Source organism: Mirounga leonina, unplaced genomic scaffold, assembly GCF_011800145.1.
Source record: "Mirounga leonina isolate KUSES-001 unplaced genomic scaffold, KU_Mleo_1.0 Mir_168, whole genome shotgun sequence".
Taxonomy (NCBI): domain Eukaryota; kingdom Metazoa; phylum Chordata; class Mammalia; order Carnivora; family Phocidae; genus Mirounga; species Mirounga leonina.
This window is the reverse complement of record NW_023270426.1, coordinates 11,578,426-11,605,642: the sequence shown is the minus strand read 5'-3', so window position 1 is coordinate 11,605,642 and position 27,217 is coordinate 11,578,426. Positions and strand designations below refer to the sequence as shown.

Below are 27,217 nucleotides of genomic sequence, written 5' to 3'. Positions count from 1 at the left end.
GGGCATTTGCAAGGGAAAGAAGCCTAAATATGTTGAGAAGTGAGTCAGTACATGTGCAAAACCAGAGGACACCATACACGTGAAGATTTGGAATAATAGCTAATACCCACAGTGTTCCAATGAGGCGTAAACACAAACCACATCATGCCCTGCAGGGTCTCTCTGTGTGTTCATTACTTTTCATACCATCCTGTGCAAGCCTCAGAGGAACACAGCCAACTCCCGCATCTCAGGGTTAGCGTAATCTAGCTGCGGCTGGCACTTTGCCTGTGCTTGACTAAGTCCGCTGACGTTTCTGAGAGAGGAAAAGAAATGGAAAACATTTGGTTTGAGTTTACAGATTGCTTTCTTTTCTAAAGTGGGGGTGGGGTGGTTGGGATGGGGGGGAATGCATGCTGTTGCCTGGTTAACCCAGCCTTGAGACTTGCAAATACACAATAAAATGAAATTAATCCTTTGTGCTCATCCTTAGGATTTCTGTTGTTGCTTTTTGGGGGGTGGGGATTTCATGTGAAACCGCCGACCATTCCCAAGACTGCTTGGCCACTAGGGTGTTAAAATGGTGACTCCTCTTTCAGGGCTTTGCCCCTTTCTCTGCAATTGCCTAGGGAGTGTTTACTTAAATGCTGCTTAATTACGTTTTAGTGAGGACCAATGCAATCAGATTTATCTCAGTCTCTTCATCTTCTGTTCCTAATTTAGCTTTTAAGGAGTACTTTCTGATTGCAAACCCCAAGAAAGAAAAATCAGAGGCTATGAGAGGAAGGAACAGAGATTGTGTTAAGCTTCATCAACCAGGAAATAAAGCGAGAATCCATTTTCAAAGTGCTAGGAGAGACTAGACACAAGCACATACCCTGTGCTTGAGCATGGTAGTTTAAGTACGGTCTCCATTTTATTAAGACGTTCAAGTGATATAGATATAGATATAGATATAGATATATATATATATATATTTTTTTTTTTTTTTTTTTTTTTTTTTCCTCTGCCTCTCTCCCCTTCCCAGAGCAGTATGGTACTCAAACTTGACTGAAGCTCAAAATACCACGCTGTTGGAAAAGTGCTGATTCTAGCTTTCTTCAGGGGATTTAGAGACCCGGAGACTTGGAGTAAATCACATGGCTGGTGATTGGCTTTGTCTCTGTTTTTATAAGTGATTAAAAAGAAAACCACTTCAATAATCCTCAGACCTCTGCTCTCTGCTGGGACCTCTTCCAACCAGGCCTGCCTGGTGGAACCCCTGGGAGGAGGAAAGCGCACAAACCCTGGGCCAAAAAAATTAGAAAAAGCAACAAAGACACTGGAACTGAAAAAGTTCTTGTAGGCTAGAATTCAAGGGCATGATTTTTTTTTTTTTTCTTTGCGCCTCATACTCTACTGCAATTTGTTTTTCACATCACCCTGTCTCAGCTCTCAGGAGCTTCACAAAAGACTTGATTACTTTGTATATGTTTGCTTTGAACACACAGAAAATGCAATAATAACGATAACAATGAGATAATTTAAGTAGCATGAGTTTCAAGAGCACTAACATTGAGTTGTTGGGTGAGCACTGAGATGAAGGGATCTCCAAATGGATTTCCCAAGCGATTGAGTTTCTTAGTCCTCGAACAAACAAAAGCCACAATCTATGTCCGTTTAGTATTCTTTATATTAGCTTGTGTTGTTTTTAATGAAAATACCCACATGTGCCTTTTTAAAAAAATCTAAATCAATTGCCTGGCCAGTGAGGAAGGCAGTATGTTCCAGGGTCTGAATTCTGAATGCTAGATTGAGAATCCTAATTCCACCATGTATGTGCTCTAAAATCTGAGGTCAACCACTGACCTTTCTGGATGCTCTTTCCTCATCTGTAAAATGAAGATAATAATAAGGAACCTATCCTCTGGGGTAGCTTGGAGCAGTAGAGAAAATAATGTATGTCAAATATTTTACACAGTATCTGCAACAAAGGAAGCACTTCCTAGAAAGTGACTATCTTACCTTTAGGATGGGAAACTTGCTGTATGTTCCTCTGTATTCCCATACTGTCTAGTTTTTTGTTTTGTTTTGTTTTTTAAGATTTTATTTATTTATTTGACAGAGAGATAGAAAGAGAGAACAAGTAGGCAGAGAGGCAGGCAGAGGGAGAGGGAGAAGCAGGCTCCCCACTGAGCAGGGAGCCCAATGCCGGGGCTCCAACCCAGCACCCTGGGATCATGACCCAAGCCGAAGGCAGCCACTTAACCGACTGAGCCACCCAGGCACCCCATGTTTTTTTTTTTTTTTTTTTTTTAAGAGAGGACTATAGGGTATGTTTTCTTTTCTGCAAATCACTGAAATACCAGACAATTGTCCATTGTGAAATCACAGTGGGTTTAGCGTGCTTAAGAGCTTGAATATTTTTTTGTGTTTATAGTTGTGTAAATGGGAATAAGGCTACATAAAGTCACATCTGTATTTAGACTTGCATTCGTTTAATACTAATGTTTCATATCACTTTAAAAAATACATTGTATTGCCATTTTTGTTTCACCCAGAAGTATCTTGATGAAAAGAAAATCCAGGAGTAATTATATGAATTCTGCACATAAGACTTGCTATTTTGTTTTATGCTATTAGCTATTTAATACTCTAAGTATTTGTACAATGGTCAAAACATTAGAAATAATTAGCCTAAATGTGTTTAAACTTCTTCAACAGAAAACACTTGTGGCTCTAAAAGATCTAAATATTTAATGAGATTTTTGAAAACCACAATTACGGCTTTTTATAGAAGAGGAACTTTACCTTCAAGACCTGGAAAAGACTGTTTTTTAAATAAAGAAAGAGACTTTTATATTTTTAATGTATAATTTAATAAGAATTGTACCATGCCAGTCTTAAAATCTACAGCTTGAGAAGAAAAACAGAAAAGGCATGTCAGAAAAATATTTTAGAAGGGTAGCACCTATTTATTTTTTAGGAAAATGTCCAAAGTATACAGAAGGCAGAAATCTTACTCAGACTGTTTTAGTTTATTGAATTTTCTGTGCCTTGAAAATCATAGCACAATTCTCTGGAGACACCTGTAAGGATGTATTACATCATAAAGTACACCAAGGATGGTAACCCGTGTCATTAAACTGTCAACATACATTATACTACAATTTGTCCTCAATCCAATGCAACTAAAAGCCACATTGTTGGCAGGAAGTTTAAAACATAAGACTATTCTCTAATCATCTAATGCCTAAGGTACTTTGGGGGAAAAAAAATGCTGTAATAATCACTCCACCACTCCATAGCAGCATGTGTGAATTTCATTGGTTTTGTACAGCAAATGTTCGGCTATTACAAGAAAGGATTCAGAAGGATTACCACTTAAAGGCTTTTACTAGCGATGCCGTAGATGTCTCATTTCACAGCATATTAATAGTGGTTTTGTGTAATAGTAGCAGGGAGAAATAAATCTTAGAGGCTAGAATTTAAATCATGTTTAATTTTCACACAAATGCTTAACAGAAGATCTGGTATTGTAATATCGCTGATAACCATCAGAACTCACAATTATAGAATCCTTTTAATTTCTGAAATGTAAGTAATCCACCGAAATGTGGACAGGCTAAGTGCTGGTCCCTATTTCCTAAAATACTTTATTTATGAAATGAGTAAAGCATTCGTGAAAGAGGGAATTTGCCAGTGGAGAGAAAATTCCTGGCTCAACAACTGTTGAGGGCTCCCCGTCATGAGTATGACACCAGGTGCTTTGTCATGACGAATTTCAATTTCAAAGGCTTACTTGCTAGAAGGATTTCAAAGTTAAGAGAAGACATAAACTAGTGGTCCATAATTTTTTATGAAAATTTGGTCTTGGGAATAAGCAGAAAGGACAGGGAAGCAGGGGGAATGGAGGACTTATTTTCTTTAACTGGAAACACACCCAGGCAAGAGATTGTGGGTATATTCCAGTATACATGTGGTGTTTAATATAGAGACAGATAGCAACATTTTTTTTTTAGTACAAGCCTTGTCTGTAATGTAATGCTGCCTAATAACATCAGCAAAATTTGTGGCATGTGAAATTCAACTCTTTTTTATAAATAAGTTGTTTTCCACTGCATAATTAAGTTGAGCTGGCTTGAAAACTAGGGGAACCTGTTAGAGTGAAGGAGATAGCTTCCCCTGTGGTTTCTCGACATCCCCTGGATTCAAGGTTGACCTTGGTAAAATACAAGTCCAATGAAGTCAGTGTCCTCCCATTGCCGACTTAGTGCAAAGATGGGGATCACCCGAAGTGGCTTCTAAGCCTGTGTGTGATCAGCCTTCTGTCAGTCATATAATTTTATTCAATTTGACATCATTTTATGTCTTGTGGTCTACACACCCCAGCTTTCTGCTTCCAACTGCCACTGTGTAGGTTACTCTGACATATCCTTCCATCTCACGGTGAAACCAACCACCTCAAGGAGTTCTTCACTGGCCCCCAGGGTCTGATGTGTTCTCATGGCTGCATGCATTGTTTTCCTTGGACTTCTTTCTATATTTATGGGAATATTTGTTTATCTGTCCCCTCCCCTAGATTATCAGTTCCATAAAGGAAGAGGTGTTATTTTAGAGTTTTAGTGTGTTTTTAAGTATCATCTCTGTAGAACCAAGTAGAAGCTAGCTCATAGTTGACACTGAATAAATAGTTTTTGATTAAATGGAATGGTGAACAATTGCAATAGGTTTAACTAAATGGAAGAATCAAGATGAGAACCAGTCCCTTTTGTTTTCCCAGCAGTGACTAGAAAGGTAGCTGACTCTAACATGTACCAGCATTTCACTTATAAAATTCGTGATAACTTGGCATCCTGGGAAGGTATAATGAAGACAGAGATTGATCTGATGGTAGAATCTGAAGATTTTAGATATTTGCCTCATCGTGAGAGTTCTGTTGCAGATGAATGAATCCCCCTTCCTCAGGGGGATACCTTTTGAATGCTTTGTCACAGTTATTTCTCAACATCAGCATCCAGTAGCCATGACACCCCTGGGGAAAGAGCCAGCCTACCACTGTGATCTTTGTTCCTAGTACAGAGATGTTCATCCTCAGAGGTCTCTAGTCTTCTGTGCAAAAAATCCTCTGCCCCATCAACATTGAAATCTTAGGGTTTAATACCACATTGTAGCAATGACGGTACCAAATGGGCCAGAATCAATATATCAGTCATATACCTGAATTACTTAGATTTGACCTAACAGGGTCACAGTGAAATGTTTTATGACAGAAAGGATATGCAATGACCCATAGTCCAGTTTATATCTAAGGGATATAGGATAACAATTATAAACTAGACAGCACATTGTCTAATCTGTGAGAGCAAGTGGAGAGAAATAGGACAGAAGCTTCACCATCAGACCTTTGCTGCCACTTTCATAAAGAATCCAGTGAAACTTCCTTGTTTCTATTGAAGACATCCTCCACTCTACATGGTTGAACTTTTCTTTTTTTTTTTTAAGATTTATTTATTTATTTATTTGAGACAGAGAGAATGAGAGAGAGAGAGCACATGAGAGGGGGGAGGGTCAGAGGCAGAAGCAGCCCGACGCGGGACTCGATCCCGGGACTCCAGGATCATGACCTGAGCCGAAAGCAGTCGCCCAACCAACTGAGCCACCCAGGCGCCCATGGTTGAACTTTTCAATCTCATGTGTTAAAATGCAAACATCAGCAAAATGAATGTAGATGATCCCTTAGGGCCGTCATAGAATGAGGTTCATGTATTAATACATTTACAGCATAATTTACCTCACATCTATTATGAAAGCTATCAGAATTCCTTTTGGTGTGTAAAATCTGTGTCTAACATTTATCCTTCTGTGTACACCATAGGTACTTCTCTTCTGGAGTGTTCCATTGACTATAGGATGGCAATCTTTCCAAACTCTTCTGTACTTTATTATGATTCTGCTTTGTGGCTATCTCACGACCAAGAAGAAAGAGCCTTCCCAAGTCAGGGGGGTATGGACTCACGACTTGAGTTTTCCTGGTAAGGTGAGATTTCCTAAAAGCACAATTTCCATGGAAGAGACAGCTAGCTGTCTGCCGGAAATTCATGCCCTCCTTCCAATGGTGAGAACTGTTGAATTAACCTCTGGCAGAGAGACACCCTTGAAGAAGAAAGTGTTTGGAATCTGCAGGAGCGAAAAATAAGCTTGTGTTAAGCCATTGAGATTTGTGTTAAGCTACTGAGATTTTTTTTTAAATTTTTTTTTTTTAAGATTTTATTTATTTGCGAGAGAGACAATGAGAGACAGAGAGCATGAGAGGGAGGAGGGTCAGAGGGAGAAGCAGACTCCCTGCCGAGCAGGGAGCCTGATGTGAGACTCGATCCCGGGACTCCAGGATCATGACCTGAGCCGAAGGCAGTCGCTTAACCAACTGAGCCACCCAGGCGCCCCAAGCTACTGAGATTTTAGGGTTTATCTGTTATAGTACCTATCGTTACCTTGCTAATATAATATCTTACAATAAAAGGAATTGAGCCTAGCTGGAATATAGAAACTTATCGAACCAGAATGGTATTCTTAGTTGAAAGGTCCTAATTGGGCAGTCCCTGACTGCCCCAGCCTAATGAGCCCTTTCACAAAGAAAAACACTGACCTCCTCTTATTTTTCTCCTAAATTTATTTCCATTATTTCTGAAATATGTTTGCAGAGTCAAAATTCTTTTTATTTGACATGCGGTTTTCATACTTTTTTCATACAAGAAATTTTACCGAAAACAGGGCAAGTTCAAAATAAGCACAAATGCGTATTTTGCTGACTCATCCTGTGCCTTGTAACATCCCCCAAATCTGTGATTCTGTAATTAAAGATAGAAGACCGAGGAATAAAAAAGATGATGAGAATCCACAAGGCAATCGTCTCCTAAAATATTCAAAGTGAATCACATTGCATGATCCACAAACAGCCAAGGTCGGTAGCTCTTTGCACGATGTTGAGTTTTTCCATCTGGTGGCTATGAATGCCAGACAATCCAATTAACGTGGGATGGTGGACTCACGGTCTAAAAGGAAATAGGTTACTCATTAAATTTTAGTTGCTGCCACAGTTTTTCAATTCAAATGATTGTATGTGTGTGTGTTAACACTCCTGTTTCCTTCAGACATTTTTCAGTGTAGGTTAGAAAAGAATATTTATAGACTGAGATTTAAAAACCTATATTACCAACTCTTATATGTAACCCACTGTGCTTCATTATTGGACACGATTTTAGATGCCATATCTTCATTCCTGCATTTGCAACTATATATCAATACATTTTGGACACTCATTGGTTTCACAGAACTTTGTAATATGCACACTCTTTTTTTTTTTTTAAGGTTTATTTATTTATTTTCAGAGAGAGAGAGAGAGAGAAAGAGCACAAGCAGGAGGGGCAGAGGGAGAGGGAGAGAGAATCCGAAGCAGACTCCTCGCTAAGCGCAGAGCCCAACTCAGGGCTCGATCTCACAACCCTGGGATCACGACCTGAGGTAGATGCTTAATCGACTGTGCCACCAGCCGCCCTCCCCTGCTTTTTTTTTTTTTTTTTTTTTGCACGCTCTTTAATGCAGTAAGCACTCTCTCTTATCCCTACACAGGTGAGTGCATTTGTTTACCTTTTCATATTTATACACAGATTGGAACGCACTGAGATTTCATGCTCCATGACCTAGCAATGTAAATCAGGACTACATTTATCTACCATGAGCATGTCTGAAGTAACATCTCCAGGGGTGAATTTGAAGGACAGAGAAGTGAGTTGCTATGCAGATGGCATAACCCACAACAGTTGGCTTCCACTTAGGGTAAGGAAATCATAGTAACCACCAGTAAATTAGGTTTCATTTATTGTCTTTGTTTCAAGTAAGAGGGTTATTATACTGGATGTGCATCCTGGTGTTTGCTATAAACTGGTATTAGTGGGGCTCCTGGGTGGCTCAGCCATTAAGTGTCTGCCTTCAGCTCGGGTCATGGTCCCGGGGTCCTGGGATCGAGCCCCGCATTGGGCTCCCTGCTCAGCGGGAAGCCTGCTTCTCCCTCACCCACTCCCCCTGCTTGTGTTCCCTCTCTCATTGTGTCTCTCTCTGTCAAATAAATAAAAGCTTTAAAAAAACAACAACCGGTATTAGTAATTCATTTAGAATTCTTTTGTCTTTGTCAAGGCTTTTTTTTTTTTCTTTTTTAGGAAATAGATACATTTCAGCATGAGTTCATTGTCATACCTGCCCCCAGGCCATTTGCTAAGAATTAGTGAAATATATAAAATTCATTGTTTGGTCTGCATGGTTATCTTATCTGCATGATGCCAAAAGCCTTGCCTGACGAATGCTTCTAGCCCCTACTGAACTGGCTGAAGTGTATTTTCAGATAGGGCAGACATAGCCACAGATTAACTACAACTAGGACTTTGTTGATTCCTCAGCTTGTAATTTTTTTTTTAAAAGATTTTATTTATTTACTTTTATTTTATTTATTTATTTATTTATTTATTTGAGAGAGAGAAAGAGAGAGAGAGAGAGCACATGAGAGGGGGGAGGGTCAGAGGGAGAAGCAAACCCTCTGCTGAGCAAGGAGCCCGATACGGGACTCGATCTCGGGACTCCAGGATCATGACCTGAGCCGAAGGCAGTCGCTTAACCAACTGAGCCACCCAGGCGCCCTATTTACTTTTATTTTAGAGAGAGAGCAAGCATGAGCAAGAGAAGGGGCAAAGGGAGAGAATCTCAGCAGACTCTGTGCTGAGTGTGGGGCTCAATCTCATGACTCTGAGATCATGACCCTGAGATCATGACCTGAGGTGAAGCCAAGAGTTGGTCACTTAACCGACTGAGCCACCCAGACATCCCTTAGCTTATTATATTTCATTTTTTGAAAGATTTTATTTATTTATTTGAGAGAAAGAGTGCACAAGTGGGGGGAAGAGCAGAGGGAGAGGGACAAGGAGACTCTGAGCTGAGCACGGAGCCAGACGTGGGGCTCGATCCCACGACCCTGAGATCTGACCTGAGCCGAAATCAAGAGTCGGACGCTTAACCAACTGAGTCACCCAGGCACCCCAGCTTGTAACATTTTAAAATAATATTTTAAAAATTATGAAACACAACCCATTTCTCTAAAAGTTTACAAAATATAAGTACACAGCAAGGCAAATAATTACAAAATGCAAACCCTTGTAACCACCACCCAATCTAAGAAATAAAATATGGTTCATGGCCTTTAGATTGTAATACATTACATATTTTTTTCATAGATTCCCATCTGGTTTTAGCCATCCTGTGTTAGGATCTAACACTGATGTGTGCCTTTTTGAGAATAAATTCTAAAAGTTTTATGAGTCATAAAGCAATATTATGTCCTCCTTCCTTAAGTAAAATGGAAAAGTTTTCATTTCCCTTTCGTCTGCAAATATCTACGAAGTCAATATAAATTTGTCGATTTCCTTATCCTTTTTCATTTCTGTTCTAATATAAGCATCTCATCTAAATATTTCTAAAGTTAGAGAGTATAGAATTCAGAAAAAATAATAGGAAATTTGCCTTTGCTGTGGTTCAGGGCCTGGACCACTGTCAGAGACTGATTCTGTCTGTTCTCTTTCTTGACAGTTCATCACAGCTGTTTTCAAAAACTGCTGCCGATCTACTTGTTTTTGTCACTTGTCCTGAACACGTTGCTGCTTTTCTCAAGGAGCTATACGTGTTACCTGTTACCGTGAGGATTAGATTTTAAGCAGCTCATTTTTATACGGAAACGAAGTAATCACTCATGCCATCGTAAATTGTTAACTTAATCTCCTGCTGCCCTTAGAAAGGAATAAAAATGTTCTCATCTATTAATTATTCACATCACACTTATCAAAACATTTCGTAACCAGTGTCTCTTTGCAGTGCTGTTTGGACTTTGGAAATATGCTGCATAACTATTTCTCAGTGAGCTTTTTCTCAGTGGGGGGTGAAGTTGATTTGAGTTGAGTCATTAGAAAGTGGATTTCATTTTGTTCTCTCTGTTTCAAATTCTGAGGGTTGCATCGGGTGTACACTTTGTGAGGAACGGGTGTTAATAATATTCCCTTACAATTATATTTTCCTTGTCAAGGCTTGACTTTCAGGAGATAGGTAAAGTTTCGGCATGAGTTCATCTTTATGCATGTACCCATTTACTAAGAATTAGTGAAATATAGAAATTTATTATTTTATTTCACTTTTGCTGTTATATGTGCTTCTATACAACATTGGTACCAACTATTTAAGAAATATACGGAAAAAATGGGGCGCCTGGGTGGCTCAGTTGGTTGAGCGACTGCCTTCGGCTCAGGTCATGATCCTGGAGTCCAGGGATCGAGTCCCGCATCGGGCTCCCTGCTCGGCGGGGAGTCTGCTTCTCCCTCTGACCCTCCCCACTCTCATGCTCTCTCTCTCATTCTCTCTCTCTCAAATAAATAAATAAAATCTTTAAAAAAAATAAAAGAAGTATACGGAAAAAGTAAGCAAAAAGTCTCTAACCGATGCATGTAAGTGCGAAACGGAAGTATATGATTTTGGATGTACTATTTGAGATGCACAGCACATAGGGAAAAAATATTCATTTGTAACTCTGGATAAAAGTTGGGACTGGAAACCCATGTTGGGAAATGGCCTATAGCATAAAACTCAAAACCGCCATTCTGACTAATGTTTATATCACGTTTATAGGTACAGGTCCTACCTTTGCCTTCAATCACCAGCAAATGATTCCAGGCATTAAAAATAAGAAAGGACGTTCTTTTTTTTTTTTATTCTTATGTTAATCCCCATACATTACATCATTAGTTTTAGATGAAGTGTTCCATGATTCATTGTTTGTGCATAACACCCAGTGCTCCATGCAGAATGGAGCCCTCCTCAATACCCACCACCAGGCTAACCCATCCTCCCACCCCCCTCCCCTCTAGAACCCTGTTTGTTTTTCAGAGTCCATCGTCTCTCATGGTTCGTCTCCCCCTCCGATTTCCCCCCTTCATTCTTCCCCTCCTGCTACCTTCTTCTTCTTCTTTTTTTTTTCTTAACATATATTGCATTATTTGTTTCAGAGGTACAGATCTGAGAGTCAACAGTCTTGCACAATTCACAGTGCTTACCAGAGCACATACCCTCCCCAGTGTCTATCACCCAGTCACCCCATCCCTCCCACCCCACCCCCCACTCCAGCAACCCTCAGTTTGTTTCCTGCGATTAAGAATTCCTCGTATCAGTGAGGCTCATAATACATGTCTTTCTCTGATTGACTTATTTCGCTCAACATAATACCCTCCAGTTCCATCCACATCGTTGCAAATGGCAAGATCTCATTCAAGAAAGGAAGTTCTAACGCAATAGTAGATTTGATGTGATATACCTATCGTTGTAAGTCCTTACTTTGTTTATGGCTGATGCAATGAGATTGAATTTGGGGCTCAACTATAGTTAGGTAGACCATGCCGCTTATCCTTGTTTCGGCTCAGAGTAGTCATATAGATGTGCCTTTGTTTAGATTACAATGTTCCATTCAGATCACACTATTTTGGCTTGGTAGAAATACACGCTGGTGGATTCAGGATTCCAGAGAGCAGAAAACACATCACGGTCTTTGAAATATATTTGTTCCTTCTCTTCGTCATCTTCCCACTGTGATTTGAAAATCATACGAGTTTTCTTATTTGATGTTCATAAGTGCATGAAGTGAAGCAGAATATGTATCATTAATCACTTCTGATGTATGCAGAAATAGATGCTCAGTAAGGTGAAATGGCATGGCCAACACGATCTGCTTTATAAGCGGCAAAGTCAGCACTTGAATTCAGGGACTCTGCACTTGGGATTTATACTTATGCCAACAAGAGTTTATTTTTTATAGCATTGTAAGAATAGTAGTCAGTAGGATTGGTCGACAAGAAAGGCTGCCATTACTGTGTATGTAAAACATATATTTCTAGATATCATCAATCTGTTTTATAGCTGAGAAATTGAAGCAGAAAAGAATGTCTGACTGGCTCAAGGTCAGTGTATTCAGAGAGAGCAGTTGCTGGTACCTTAAAACGTTGACTTTCAGGCCACAGAGAATGATGGAGGTAATGTCTTTAAACCTGGAAAGACGCCATGCGTTGTAGTTCATTATAAAATGGATGTTAGCGTAAGTTGAAAGGGAAATTTATGTGGGGAAGTTTTCTTTTTCTTTTTAGAAATGTTTATTAATTTTTTACTAAAAGTTAATGACTCAAATTATAATCGTTTAATTAGATGCACTTTTATATTTTAAATGTGGCGAAGAGAAAAATATCAGGTGGGTTAGGTCATCAAATATAACCTTTTGAAAAGGTGTCATGTAATCCAAATTCCCGAAGGACTTTAAATTGGGGTTCATTGTAAAGTGTGTCGTTTGGTTGTAGAGAAATTAAACAAAGAAATCAATTGTCATTATTAGTGGAGGGCTTATTCTAAATTAATGGTGTATGCTGTTAATGAACCATTGCTACAAAACTAATTGAGCCAGAGAAGTAAATGCTATTCCCAGCACTCTATGTATTTCCCCAACATAATCAAGTAGGCTGGTACCCAACCATGAAAGTTGTACTGATTTGGGCAGTTTTTAAACCAGTAAGTAAAAAAGGCAGTGTCTTCCAGAGGGGAAAAAATGACGTGATTAAGAAGTCATTTCATCTTCAATTTTCAAAAAAATGTATCTCAGACTGCAGAAAGCGTGGAAAATACATCTTCACATAATTGTGTGGTTCAGGAAAGCAGTCAAGGAAAAACTTAATGTACAGGTAGCAAAATAAATATCACAATTATTTGTTGTGTAGAATGCATTGATCAAAACTTCACTGGGATTTTAAAACTTGGCAATGACTTTTATCTAATTTTGGTAAACGGCACTCATTTGTCACTGAAATTGTTTTCAGTATTTAATTATAAATGAAGATCATTCGTGTTTGAAAAGAACACTCACTTTGAACCTATGGTATACATTGCAAGGAATAATTTTCAGGAGAATGTTTGAGTACCAGTAGTCCCTGCAGCTTCCCTCATTTAATCAATAATGTTCTGAACTACGTCGTCTTTTCTCTATGTGAGTAGGTAAAGCGGAGAGAAGGTTGTCTTCTCTCAAGTATGTATGTCTTTGGTGTTGGTGCTGATGGTTGTGGTGGAGGCAGTTGTGGGTTTTGAATTTAGAGGAGCGCGAAGCTGCATAAATTAGATAACCCAAAATACCTTTAATTTGCTTCTTTTGAAGTTAATCCAATACATCATCCTCTTCTTCTCGCCCCAAACCCCAACGTGTCAAACCCTTTAGCCAGATACTTTGCAGGCTATTTTCACACTGTTTTATTAACACAAACGGAGTAACCGTAAGTGTGTTTTTCAAAGGGGATTGAAATTTGAGAAATACCTATTAATACTGAATCTAAAACTAAATTTTTGAGCAGGAAAAAAAATGGGAATTTTCTAAAGGAAATTAATCCAGTGGTTCTTGATCTTAGCAGGGACAGCATTCTACTTAAAAAAAAAAAAAATTAGGAAGTGCCCCTTTATTATCCGACAATGGAAAGCACAAATAATATAACCTACCTATACATACCTGATTAAAGTATTGACAAAACATCTTCATTATAATATAAAGGAGAACTATTGGAAATCGATTTACAGTCAACTATTTCGATATGTTTGTAGGTGCTGCTGTCTCTCGATAGTAGATCTGGTGGTGTAGTCAGATGCTCACACCAAGTGTGAGTATCACAGCTCTGAGTGTGGGTAGCTGTGACGAGTCCAGTACCACAACACGCTTTTCTGAATCAATGGGCCCCTTTTGGTAAATCTCCGGATAAAACAAAGTACAATCTTCCTTCGCTTTATTTATGTATTTATTTTTTAAAGACTTTATTTATTTATTTGACAGAGAGAGCATGCACAAGTGGGAGGGGGATGGAGCAGGGGGAGAGGGAGAAGCAGGCTCCCCACTGAGCAGGCAGCCCGATGCGGGACTCGATCGCAGGACCCTGAGATCATGACCTGAGCCGAAGGCAGACGCTTAACCAGCTGAGCCGCCCAGGCCCCCCCAACAATCTTCCTTCACTTTAGATGGTAGCTTCATCTTTGGAAAAATCAATACTTATTAAAACACAGCAGAAAGGTTTTGCATCAACAGAGCTAGTACCCAGGTTCCGAAAATGACAAACATGTTCACCCATGTGGCTGTCCACAAAACATTGCAAATTCACGTGGGCCACTGAGAGAGTAAGTATTGTGCATGTTCTCTGGAGGCTTGCAGGATGTAAGCATCCCTGACGCCTGGCTTCCAGAACATTCCGATACCATCCGCTATCCTGGAGTAAACCGCAAGCGTCCTTGCACATTTTCCCAATTTGAGGCGACTGGTTTGTTTTGTTTAAATTAAATTGCAGATTCTGATCTGCCTTGTTTTATTAGTTATTAAGATGTCATTGTTGCTGGAGACTTTGCCGTAATTAGGTCCAAATTTTACATGTAAGGAAAATTAAGGTCAGAGGGAGTAATTACACATTTTCAAAATGTTAAAGTGGAACATTTAGCAAAATAATACTAAAGCACCAACTATGTATCTACCGGAACAGCTATTTGGCCAAGTAAGTGAAGAATTATAAAGACACAAATCAGGCAACACAACACCCCAGTAATAATCTTCACTTTCCAAACATGTGTTTTGGCATTGTGTGTTGGCCTAGCGATAAGCCCAAAGCAGCACTGGGCTGGATCGATTCCTGGCTCTGTCACGGATTAGTTATGGTGCTTGGATAAGTCACTTACCCCCTCTCTGTGCACTTTTCTCATCTATAAAATAGGATAATGCTCACTCCATCTACCTCATTATTGGGACACAATAGTACCACATGTGAAAATATGATATTTGGTACTGACAGTCAGGAATGCATCTTGTTAGGGCGCCTGGGTGGCTCAGTCGTTAAGTGTCTGCCTTCGGCTCAGGTCATGGTCCCAGGGTCCTGGGATCGAGCCCCGCATCGGGCTCCCTGCTCAGCGGGAAGCCTGCTTCTCCCTCTCACACTCTCCCTGCTTGTGTTCCTTCTCTTGCTGTGTCTCTCTCTGTCAAATAAATAAAATCTTTAAAAAAAAAAAACAAAACGGAATGCATCTTGTTAGGCCTCTGTTTGGTATGATTTCCTTTTTTATCTTTATTGCCATTCTGACTTGCAATTTGTATTGCAGGCTTTATACCATTGGAAGAAATGAACAGTTAAGGATGTTTGAACTTACACTATGAAATAATCCATCTACAGGTTAGTAAGTCCTTAACATGAGAATTTTATTCTATACATAGTATATCTATATGTGTAAATATTCGTACTATGCAGTGTTTTTAGCTCACTGGTTCACAAAGTAGAGTATGGGTTCTCCTCTGGGCCCCTGTCCGTCTTTCAGGTTGTCTGCAAGATGGAACTTTTCTTATAATAGTACCAAGACCTTATGTACTTGGTTGACAACTTTGCTTTCTCTCTACGAGTAGAGGCATTTTCCAGAGAGCACGTAACATCGCAGCTGATTCTTTTGCTAAGCATCAGGAATTGCAAAATGTAAAACAATATCACTCTTCTCACTAAATTTATACACATATCAAAAAATATCTTACTTTTAATTTCTAATACAGTAAACACCAGGAAATACAAGCCACATAAAGCCTTTTGAGATCTTCAGTGATTTTTTTTTTTAAAGATTTTATTTATTTATTTGAGACAGAGAGAATGAGAGAGAGCACATGAGAGGGGAGAGGGTCAGAGGGAGAAGCAGGCTCCCTGCCGAGCAGAGAGCCCGATGCGGGACTTGATCCAGGGACTCCAGGATCACAACCTGAGCCGAAGGCAGTCACTTAACCAACTGAGCCACCCAGGCGCCCAGATCTTCAGTGATTTTTAAGAGGGGATGTATCCCTGAGACTAAAAAGTTTGAGAACCGGGGCACCTGGCTGGCTCAGTTGGTAGAGCACGTGACTCTTGACCTTGGGGTTGTGAGTTCAAGCCCCACAGTGGGTGTAGAGGTTACTTAAAAATAAAATCTTTAAAAAAAAAAATGAGATACAAAAAATAAAGAGTTTGAGAACCTCTGATTTAGATTATACTCAGATTCTCTCTTCATTAAAGACCTGGCAGCGTTGGTTTTTCTCTAGGAAGTATTTGTTTGCTGGCTCTAAAGCTTCATTGTCAGAGTGGTCCTTCTACCTTCTCTTTAGGTTCTCTGTGGATCATTTTGACCTGTGTTGGAACCGTTGCTTCCTCGTAACAGAGATGTTACAGCAAATGCAAAAATAGTTCATTCAGCCCCTCTATCTGTAAGCCTTATTTTCTCTCATTTGTGTAATCTGCCAAATGCCCAAACGTGCCCCTTCTCTATGTGCCCTGTGATGCAACTCGCTCACCTTGTGCTGCCTCGTTAAGGGTTGCATGGAAGCAATGGACGGATTGTATAATACTGACGTTTTGGCTGAAAGGAAATCACTTCCAGGGATGTCTGAACTGCAGTAACGGCAGGCTCTGCAGAAGTAATGGACTCTATAGCCTCCTTATATATAAGTTCCTAACACATACCTGGTTGCTGCAATCCAGAGCCTCGGCATTGCCCTCTGACCACACGCCATGGTCTAGTCTATAAAGTCTAGTACAAAATGTGTAAAGCACCTTATAAACACAAAGAGATACTCTAAACCAGGTGTCCCTTATTTTGCCTTCCCATTCAAGTATTTTTCTTTTCTTTCAACTGTGTTAGCCTTGAAAGGGAGATTGCTTTGGTATGTGTTAGTCAAGTCTCTAGGCAGATCTATTTGGAATAATATTGATGTACTAATGATATCAATACAGCTGACAGTATTCTCTGCAATGGATTTAATCCTATTTTTAAGCCAATAGAACTGTATTGGTCAGGGGCGCCTGGGTGGCTCAGATGGTTAAGCGTCTGCCTTCGGCTCAGGTCATGATCCCAGGGTCCTGGGATCGAGTCCCGCATCGGGCTCCCTGCTCGGCGGGAAGCCTGCTTCTCTCTCTCTCTCTCTGTCTCTCATGAATAAATAAATAAAATCTTAAAAAAAAAAAAACTGTATTGGTCAGATTGTGTAATTGTAATCTCCCTTTCAATTTTTTTTTTTGTTTGTTTTGGTTTTGACATTGCTCCACATTAGGAGGTGCTGACATATTCCTATAAATTATTTTGCCTAATAAAAAAGGATCTTGTCAGTCTCCAATTTACGAATGATTTAGGTAGATAATAAAGAGATAGGAGAGCTTCCAGTTGGGAGGCACTACACCAGGTCTCTGTGGAGGGAGGTCCTTGTGGCAACCACCCGCCTTTCAGTTGAGAATACTTAAACAAAGAATAACCAGAGCATTTCCTGGGTACTAGTTCAGGGAGACCTAGGTCCTTGTTCAGAGGTTCCAAAATCTCATAAATCAAGGGCATCTTGCACACTTCAGCCCCAACTTGGAGATTCTCAGAGGATGTCTCCCATCCCCCAAATCCCAGAGGATGGAAACCTGTTTAATTATGTTTAGTCCAACATTTCTTCAAGTTCATTATCCATAGAAAACTTTTATAAAAGAACATATTTGAATGAGTCCTAGGACACTTCTGTTAGGGCAGGACAACATTTGGGAAATATGAACTAAGAGAAAATCCATCTCTTAAGTATCTACAGAGGATCACCACACTTCTGATGTCCACCAATGCCTACCTCGCTTTCTTCTTCCCATACCACTTGTTCTGGGTACCCACCAAGCAGAGGTTGATCTCGTGTCCTTAACTGGAGGACAGAGTAGATTTTCTGATGGAAGCTATGTTATCCACGTGGCTATGCCCAACTGAATTAGTACCATTAGTAATCTACCAAAAATGTACAATGCATTTTGTGTACTTCTATAGGAGAGCTTGTTCTGAGTTGCAAATCTATCTACTTCATATTAAATGCTTAAAAGATAACCAGCCAGCAAATTGGGAGTTGGTGGTACTAATTTTTTACCTTAAGGTTTGGAGAGTCAATAGATTTGAAATCTCTTTAAGAACAAAGAAATATTTTAGCAATAGGAAGGGACGATGTAAGATGAAAAGAAAAATGTAAGCATGAGAACATTTCTAACTCAATGCATTACTGAATTTGAATTACAAATGGCAAGCCTCCTTATATATGTCCTGCAAAGGGGCAATCATCTTCAACAAATATTTTTTTGAAAATTCTGGCCGTGAACCACTGAATTCATTTTTCTGAGGTAAGGCTGTATGATGGAATACATCCACTTGGACATACATTGCCTCTAGGGCCCAGAAAGCAAACGCTCATGGTTAGTTCTCTCTTGAAATCTCCCACAACCCAAAGTGGAACTTTAGAGCAATTAAGTGCCAGGAAAATAGATGTGTGACAGTGCTACCTGATTATAGCATGGATATTACATCTTAGATATCTCTGAGCTGCCACGTCTCCCCTGGAATGCAGCATGCCCTCGTGTTAACCGAAGAAATGGTACTCCGAAGTCAACTTTAGAATGGAGACCTAAAAAAAAAACTCTTTTGGAGGCTTTTCTATTCAAGGGGCTCCAGGGAACTTAAACCAAATAGTACAGCTATCTTAGTGGGGACTTTTTTTGAGCAGCCCTATCAGTTATTTGAAATTTTGATAGCATCATTTTTTAAAAGATTTTAATTAATTAATTAATTAATTAATTAATTAATTTAGAGAGGAAGGGGATGAGCAGAGGGACAAGGAGAGAGAGAGAATCTCAAGCAGACTCCCCACTGAGTGAGGAGTTTGATGGCCGGGCTCGATTTCATGACCCTGAGATCATGACCGGAGCCAAAAATTGGGAGTTGGATGCTTAACTGACTGAGCTACCCGGGCGCCCTGTAATAGTATAATTTTTATATAAAACTTAACTTCAGAATTCTTCAAAAATTTATCATTGGGGGATATTTCTAAGTTTTTAAGGACCCTGGGGGGGAGGCAGAAATGTAAGAACCGCTTATTATAGTAAATTAAAACTATGAACCGAGTAATCCTTATATTAAGATGAGAATTAAGGGGTTTGGAGAAGTTGAGCTTGGTTACTTCTTCTTGGATGGCCTTGGTGCTTCATGTGTGTTGAACTTTAAGAGGGGTGTCCTAATTTTATTTTAGCTAATTGGAAACAGAATTAAGAGAAAATAAATCACTTAGCAAAACATATAAGGGTAATGTTTTATACACTTTAAGTCTCTTTTTTCTCCCTCTTTCTTTTTCCATTCTTTTTTTTTTTTTCCCCCTTAGTGGTGGGTTTGAAGATATGCATTCTGGGCATTCTAATGGCATTAAGTTTCAGCACCATAAGTGATGTGCAATAACTATTTGCTAATGATAACATTTTAAAGTACTTTCTGTAGCGGTGGTACTAGGGAACGAGTGTCTGCAAACATTTCCATGATTGTTCGTTTGCTTTTATATCTTTGACAAGTTGTATTTCCTTGTTAATTGGATATAAACACTTGATGGACATATAGCCAGACTACCTGGACCAAATTCTCATAATCTGATATTATCCAGGAAACTTTTTGGAAATACTACTCCTGGGTCTGCAGTCTTAGTATCTCAGGGATTCCACCCACAAATGGTCTCCTACTCCTAGTACAGGACAGATTTGCAGTGAGCATGTCTTCATGATATTTCACTTATGTTTCCCCTTTCAGAAGCACTGCAAGGCTGGAATTCATTTATAATGATTTAATCAGCTTCTTAGCAGGGAAAAATCCTCTTTTAGATAGACTTGATGAACACAAAATGGAGTACCTGCCTGCCTCTGCATGTTTTTAAGTAAGAGCTCATTAGGTATTTGTTTGGAAAGATCCCTGCGAGGAAACAGGTATCTCTGTTTCACGGAAACATCTTGAACTACTTTACTATGCTTTTTGGGTCATGAAAGCTCCAAACATACCTCGTCAAACACTCTTTCTTAAACCTTGAAACCCATGTGTATAGCCAGGGAAAAGCAATCTGTATGTTTCTAATTAATTTACACTTAACTCATCAGAATGTTGTTTTCTAAGAGCTATTTGATGTGTAAGACCCCTTATGAACCTTTCAAATATGGCTTCTAAGCATTTTTCCTTTGAACCAGAAAGTCACTTCTTTTCCCCCCTGAAGCAAATGGAATTCAATTCTCAAAAGGCTTTAGTTTGGTTCAAAAAATTGTCAGACTCACACAATCTGACAAAACATGTTTTCTCACTTAAATGGACTAACTCATGCAGTAGGCACCAGGAATTAAAGGACCTATCATTAGGCAAAGATTTACTTAAAGTTGCCACGGTGTTAATGAAATTTTTGTTTATTTAGCAATGCTTTCTGATAAAATAGCACTAAATACACTCATGTCAATGAGCATAGGGTACTGCTATAGGAAAATGCAAAGGAATTAAAAAGTTTTATCTTAAAAGTACACATCCGTCTTTACAACATATGAACAAGGGGTTTTGAGTATTATCTCCCTGATTTCGGTCCTAAAGTCAATGTTGCACACAGGAGAGACTCATAGATTGGTATCATCCAATATTGCTTCTCTCACCTTTTATGTAAGGATCCTAAAAGCGGTGGTTACAGAGAGATGTAATGACATATCCTGAGTGCAACTGTTGACGAATGTTCCAGGTGCATCATGTTTCACTATGTTTGCATAGTCCAAGTGTGTATGAGTATTATATTTTCATCTAAATCCCTGCTTTATTTTAGGCATACAAGTACATTTTTGCTTTCAATAGCTACTTCTTTAGAAATATCCACATTGATTTTCAAATTCTTTGTATTAAAATTGCCTGACTTACTTTTTACCTATTCATTATAGTAAAAATTTTGTTTAGAGGTGTTCTGTTAACCCATATATTAGAGAAAAAAAATTCTTAGAGCTTCCTTTAACTATCTTCTCTGCTTCCAACATACAAGAATCCATAGATGTGCTCTTATGATTTTTTTCTACTATTTATACTCAAATTTCTCCCTCAATTGAGGCACACACAAATTCATCATCTCTTTCTAACTTCTGGTTAATGATCACTTATTTAGATTTTTTTAGCTTCTTGAAAGACTATTTTAGTTTGCAGGCACAAATAGAGGATTTTGTGTTATTACCCCTGAATACTTGGGTAGTTACATGCTCTTAGGATGCTACAGACAAAGAACTGATCCCATTGAATACCTACAAACCATCTAAATACTATACATTTCTATTTCAAGAACAGCTTTCTTTTGGTCTTCTTCCAGAACAATTTTTGTTGGATATAACATGAAAACCAAGGCAGTTTGAGCATCATATAAAGACAAATGCAAATCCGGTAGAATTCAAAATGCTTTTGTGTAGAAGCAGGTATCATATAACTTCTGGAAGTTTTCAGTACGCTAGTTAGAAAGATTTTATAGGTTAAGTTCAGAAACATTTTCTTTTTTAAAAATTTAATTTGAATTCAATTAACATATAATGTATTATTGGTTTCAGAGGTAGAGGTCAGTGATTCATCGGTCTTATGTAACACCCAGTGCTCATTACATCACATGCAGAAACGTTTTCATAGAGATAATATTTCTGATTTCATGATACACATGAATATTTTAAAATGAAAAATCCGCTGAGTCCATTACTGTCATTATCACTGAGACATTGGATGCTCGTTGCATCCACATATTTCTCTGTGGGAAGATTTAGAGAGTTTGGGCAATATGTGTACCCTGCCTTCAATGAGTTCTGTCATTGGATTAGAATCCAAAATCCAGAATCTCATTTTCTTCCTATAAAGGGCTATGGAGCCATATTTCCCAATTTCGTCTTTAGTGTTCAGTGCCTGGCCTTTGAAATGAAGTTTAAAAACTCATTGCAACAACCCTCCAAATAAGTCTCCTTCTCTGACTTTAAGGATGTCCTTGGCATATCTCTCAATGAAAGAGCCTATTCCAAGAGAGAGCACTTTCATAGACATTACTAACTCCAAACTCCGCCTCCAGGAGACTTTAATTTTCAGGCAGCATCAGTAGTGTGAGATGAAGTGGCTCTGGAAGTTTCTGTGACAAGCGAGAAGGACATTTCAATAGAGCAGTGCTTGTATATATTGTAGCCTTATTCCCTGATGAGCTGTAACAGTTAAAGCATACTCTCCACCAGTGGCAAACTGCTATTGGGAACCACGCCAGTTCACATGTGGGTTCTAAACACATTAGTTAGGATCAATTCTGCTATAGGTTAAAATTCCAAGTATTATCAAAGAACAAGGAGGTACTAAGTGATTACCTTCCAGTAGGTCCAGTGTGACTACACTTAAAGTTCTCCCTCTCCCACTCCCTCTCCTTGTGTTCCCTCTTTCGCTGTGTGTCTCTCTGTCAAATAAATAAATAAAATCTTAAAAAAAAAAATTTCAGATGAATAGGACCTTTTAGGGAGGGAGAGAGAGAATATAAGAAAAAGGATGGGGAGAGACAGAAGGGGAGGTGGGAGGGGCGAGATGCAAGGGAAGGGAAGGCAGGGAAAGGTAACCTCCTAGCACTTACTTGATAGTTAAGAGAAAAAAATTTTTTTAAGCTTTCAAAATGGTTTTATAGATGTCTACCTACTTATTTGAAGTAGGTAGATCGGTCATTATGTTTAAATGGAGTGAATAAACTACCCAAATAAGTTTTTAATCCTCTCATTCCTGATGCAAATATCAATAGTCTCTCAGTAACCACATTTAAAATACCAGAAAGTACAGAGGACCTGAATAGACCTGAATAGACTTCTGCAAAGACATCCAGATGGCCAACAGACACATGAAAAGATGCTCAATATCACTCATCATCAGGGAAATGTAAATCAAAACTACAATGAGATCTCACCTCACACCTATCAGAATGGCTAAAATAAAAAACACCAGTAATAACAAGTGTTGGTGAGGATGTGGGAAAAAAGCAACCCTCGTGCACTGCTATTGGGGGGGATGGGGGATGCGAACTGGTGCAACCACTGTGGAAAACACTATGGAGATTCCTCAGAAAATTAAAAATGGAATTAGCATATGATTAAATGATTCCATTACTGGGTAATTTATTCATATTTAACTGAAGAAAAATGAAAACACTAACTCGAAAAGATATATGCAACCCCCTGTTTATTGTGGCATTATTTATAATAGCTAAGATATGGAAACAACCCAAGTGTCCATCCATACAGAATAGATAAAGATGATGGAATATTACTCAGCCATAAAAAAGAATGAAAGCTTGCGATTTGCAACAACAAAAATAGACCTGAGGGTATAATGCTAAGTGAAATAAATTAGAGAAAGTCAAGTACCATTTGCATTCACTCATTTGTGGAATTTAAAGAACAAGTGAACAAAGAAAAAAAAGCAGAAACAAACAAAAAACCTCTTAAATACAGAGAATAAACTGGTGGTGGGGGGAGGTGGGTGGAGGGATGGGTGAAATAGATAAAGGGGATTAAGAGTACACTTATCCTGATGAGCACTGAGCAACATATAGAATTCTTGAATCATTACATTGTCCAACTGAAACTAATATAGCACTGTAGGTTAATTATACCTCAATAAAATAACAGAAATTAAATCATTTTGCTGTGAGATTAGAATTCCTTTCAACAGGTTAATAATCTTCTTTATTAATAGGAATAATTAATCCAGACCAGAATTCTACCTTCCAACCTGGCTATAGAAAGTATAAGAATTCACAAGAACAAAATCACATCAGTGGATCTGAATGACTGGAAAGGCATGTTTGCCAAATGTACATTTAGTATAGTACGTATCATGCTTCTGTTACGTTGTCCTTTCTCCGAACTCCAGAGTGGATTGGGGGAATGTTATGGAACTGTGTACTTTCGTCCAGCTCAGCAGTGTTCTTCAGAAGACATGGTAGGGTACATATATATCCTCCCAGGTTGCAACACAGCTGCCTGATTGTGAAGAATCATCCATACGTCTCAGTGGGATAGAGGTCATTCTTCCATAAGATAATTAGCTATTTGTTTAACCTTAAAAACCCTATGGAGATATTGTTACAGGATTTTTTTTTTTTTTTCCGTTGATGCCCTCGGTTCTTGGTCATGCTGCTTCTAAGAATGAAGAGGTAGACCAAACAGAGTGGTGGGCAGCAAAGCAAGGTTTACTGAGTGATAGTACAAAGCTCCCAAGGAAGGAGGGGACCCAAGAGGGTTGTCATCGGGGTTTCTAAGTCTAGGGGTTTTTATGGGCTTGTTGGAGGACTATTTTAATCTCATTAACCCTCCCTGCGTCTGTCATCCAATCAGGCTTTTGTCATCATCTATCACGTGGAAAAGTGTTGAAGGCTCCTTCCAGGGTGCTGTAAAATCCTTTTAAGGGTGGTTTCCTCGTAGGGTAGCGGGGGGACCCCTGTTGTCCCTGCCTGCCTCTCTTCCAGTTATCCTTCATCAATATTAGTTTGCCATTTTTTTGGGCTGTAAAAGTGTTATATCCCAAAAGATAGTACACTAAAGTTTACTTTGAAATGGAAATATTTTCAGATACAATTAGGTTGTTGGATTTTCATAACATGATACTTTTCCGTTTTTTTTAAAAGAAATGGAACAAATACTTTTAATATTTTAATATTTTGGTGTTTGTTTTTCCCAAGACTACTCTAAAAGCGAGAGGGCAGTTTGATGTCTAAAACTGAAAGTGTAAATTGCTGCTTTATCGCATAAGTGTCTTTTGTAGGTTGGAAGTGAAAAATATTTTTAATTTAAAAGTGAATTTAGAGATTTGAGCATGCTCACTGTACATTACTTTAAAATTATTAAAGTAGTTTGATTTAATAGAGTGAATCTTCTCAGGCTGAGGACTACTTCACTTTGCACTGCATGGGCTGAGATGTTAGAACCCGGTCTCTTCCCAGCTGAAGAGCTTATAAAAAATGTGAAGTACTCTAATAATTTTAAATTACTCTATATTGCACATTTTCAGGTCTCTGATCACCTCCAAATTCAAGTGCTTATAAAACTGCTCCCATAATTTTAAATTGCTATGTGCACAGTGATTTAAAATTGTGAGAATGCTTCAAAGTTTTTTAATAAGTGCTTTAATTTAGAACTGAGTTGAGCGATACTCCAGTATAACTTCAAGAAATTATTAAACTGATAGAAAAATTTATCCTCTGGAAAGAAATTTACATTATGTATAAAAGGGCGAGACTTCAAATGAATATATATGAGGATGAAGGTACCAAATGCTCAGGAACAATCAGTAAATGAAATGAGATAATAGGGTCCTGAGGTGGGGAGGGGGTTGTTTTGTTAATTTTGCTCACTGTTTGCCTGGGGCCATGGTTCTTGAAACTCTAACGGGTATTTCAATTCCTTTAAGGTGAAAAATTGCATTTAGAGAACTTCACTTTCCATTCTCGGCATTTTCAAAGATGTCAGGAAATTTCTCCTGAAATTGTGGGAAAATGGCATTGTGAGATGAAAGGAGTCTATCTTAGAGAAAGAGGGAGGGGGAGGAATAGAGAGGGAGGACAGGGGAAGGGAGGGGCAGGTGGGAGAGCGGCGAGTCTTCCCTCACTTGTCAGTAAGATAGCTTTGGGACATCACTGACTAGTTAATTTCTCATTTTTCAGAGGTAAACATAGCATGTTTTAAATTGTACTCATGCATGAACGCAGTTGTTTTTACTGAGGACAGAATTCCTTCTGTAAACCAATGGTTCTGTTCACTCTAGAGGAGCACTGAGATTTTGTTTTCTGACTACGCTCCATTATTATTATAATGCACCACTTAATTTTACTTTAAACACGCCACCTTCCTACACAGATCTAGCATTATCCCACGTGTTTGGGGATAAAAGCTCTTGTGATGTACCAGCTGCCAAGAAGCTCCCCCAGCTTATTTTCAGTGCTGTTCAGGTCAACAGGGTGGCACGTGTTGACTGTGTCACTGGTTTTGTCCGAGTGCATTACACAATCTGAAATGTCAAACTATTTGACAGGGACACGAGGCCTTTCATAGATTTAAGTATACTTTTACGATGTCTTTGATTAATAACATTAAAGTGAGATATGTAAAAGACAAGGATGTTCTTTTGTCAAAATGTTGAAGGCTTAGGATTTATAATATATTGTGATTTTTTTTTAAAGGTTTTATTTAATATTGCTTCTTGGCCTTTTGGCTAAGATCAAGTGTAGTATCTGTTCTTATCAGTTTAAAGGTTTTATTTATTTATTTGAGCAAGAGCACACGGGCATGCGCACAAGGAGGGGGAGGGGCAGAGGGAGAGGGAGAAGCAGGCTCCTCGCTGAGCAGGGAGCCCCTGCCCCTCCCCCCCCCCACCCCCGCCCCGCCATGGAGGGCTCTATCCCAGGATCTGGGATCATGACTATCCAACTGAGCCACCCAAGCACCCCATATTGTGATTCTTAGTATGTTTCCAAATTTCATAAAACCCCACAGCCTTACTTTTAAGGAGAAGACATTTACATTTTACTAAGTTGCAGATGAAATAAAGGGAAATTGACTGCGTGCTTCAGCAGTTCATGTTTCAATAAGGGAAATTATATACATCATTGGCTTCTAGGGTATAATAAATGGGTGAATGTTAGTTATTATTACACACATTGCTGTAAATATTACCGTGCACCCAAACATTTGAAATAGTTCTTATCTCCATTTTGGGCTTATATAAATACTCCTTGAAAATAACTATCCTCCTATATTTTCTAAATATAGAAGATTAATTTCTCTAACCCCAGGGAAACAAGACTTTCTGAAATGTAATACCATGCACATATACATGGTAATGGGCAGAAAGGTTGTATCTGAAAGCTTAAAAAAGAAAGTGACTCTTCTTAAAATAATTTATCATTCATCCCATACCCATACTACCATTTTCTAAGACTCTTGCAGCATCACTAAAACAAATTGCATTCTGTGTCCCGCCTAGGACACCCATTAGTGGCCTGGAAGTATGGGCTCTTCTGATCATGAAGCCTTGTAGAAAGACAAGAGTTGCCTGGTTCCATGGAAGTCAGTGGTTTGCTTTCACTGCCAGAGACTAGTTATAATTTTAGGGTAGAATTATCTCATCATTTTCTATCTGACATGATTCATTTCTACTTCTCACATCTCCAGAGACACTTACTTAAAAACCCTCCCCACTGGTTTTGTTCTTACTGGGACATGGAGGCAGTGGGAAGGAAAAAAGAGGAGTGTTTTTTTGTTTTTTTTTT

General features: G+C 38.8%; 1 long non-coding RNA gene and 1 pseudogene across 2 annotated transcripts in view; both read left to right on the top strand.

Annotated features, from left to right (window-relative positions):
* LOC118016583 overlaps positions 1-27,217 on the top strand; it is a 452,221-nt gene that overhangs the window by 345,449 nt on the left and 79,555 nt on the right. For both annotated transcript variants that reach the window (XR_004680865.1, XR_004680867.1), the window contains 2 exons: positions 5,837-5,998; positions 15,205-15,275. This is a non-coding gene — a long non-coding RNA (uncharacterized LOC118016583). The remainder of the gene's footprint in view (positions 1-5,836; positions 5,999-15,204; positions 15,276-27,217) is intronic.
* LOC118017244 lies at positions 26,141-26,317 on the top strand (annotated as a pseudogene).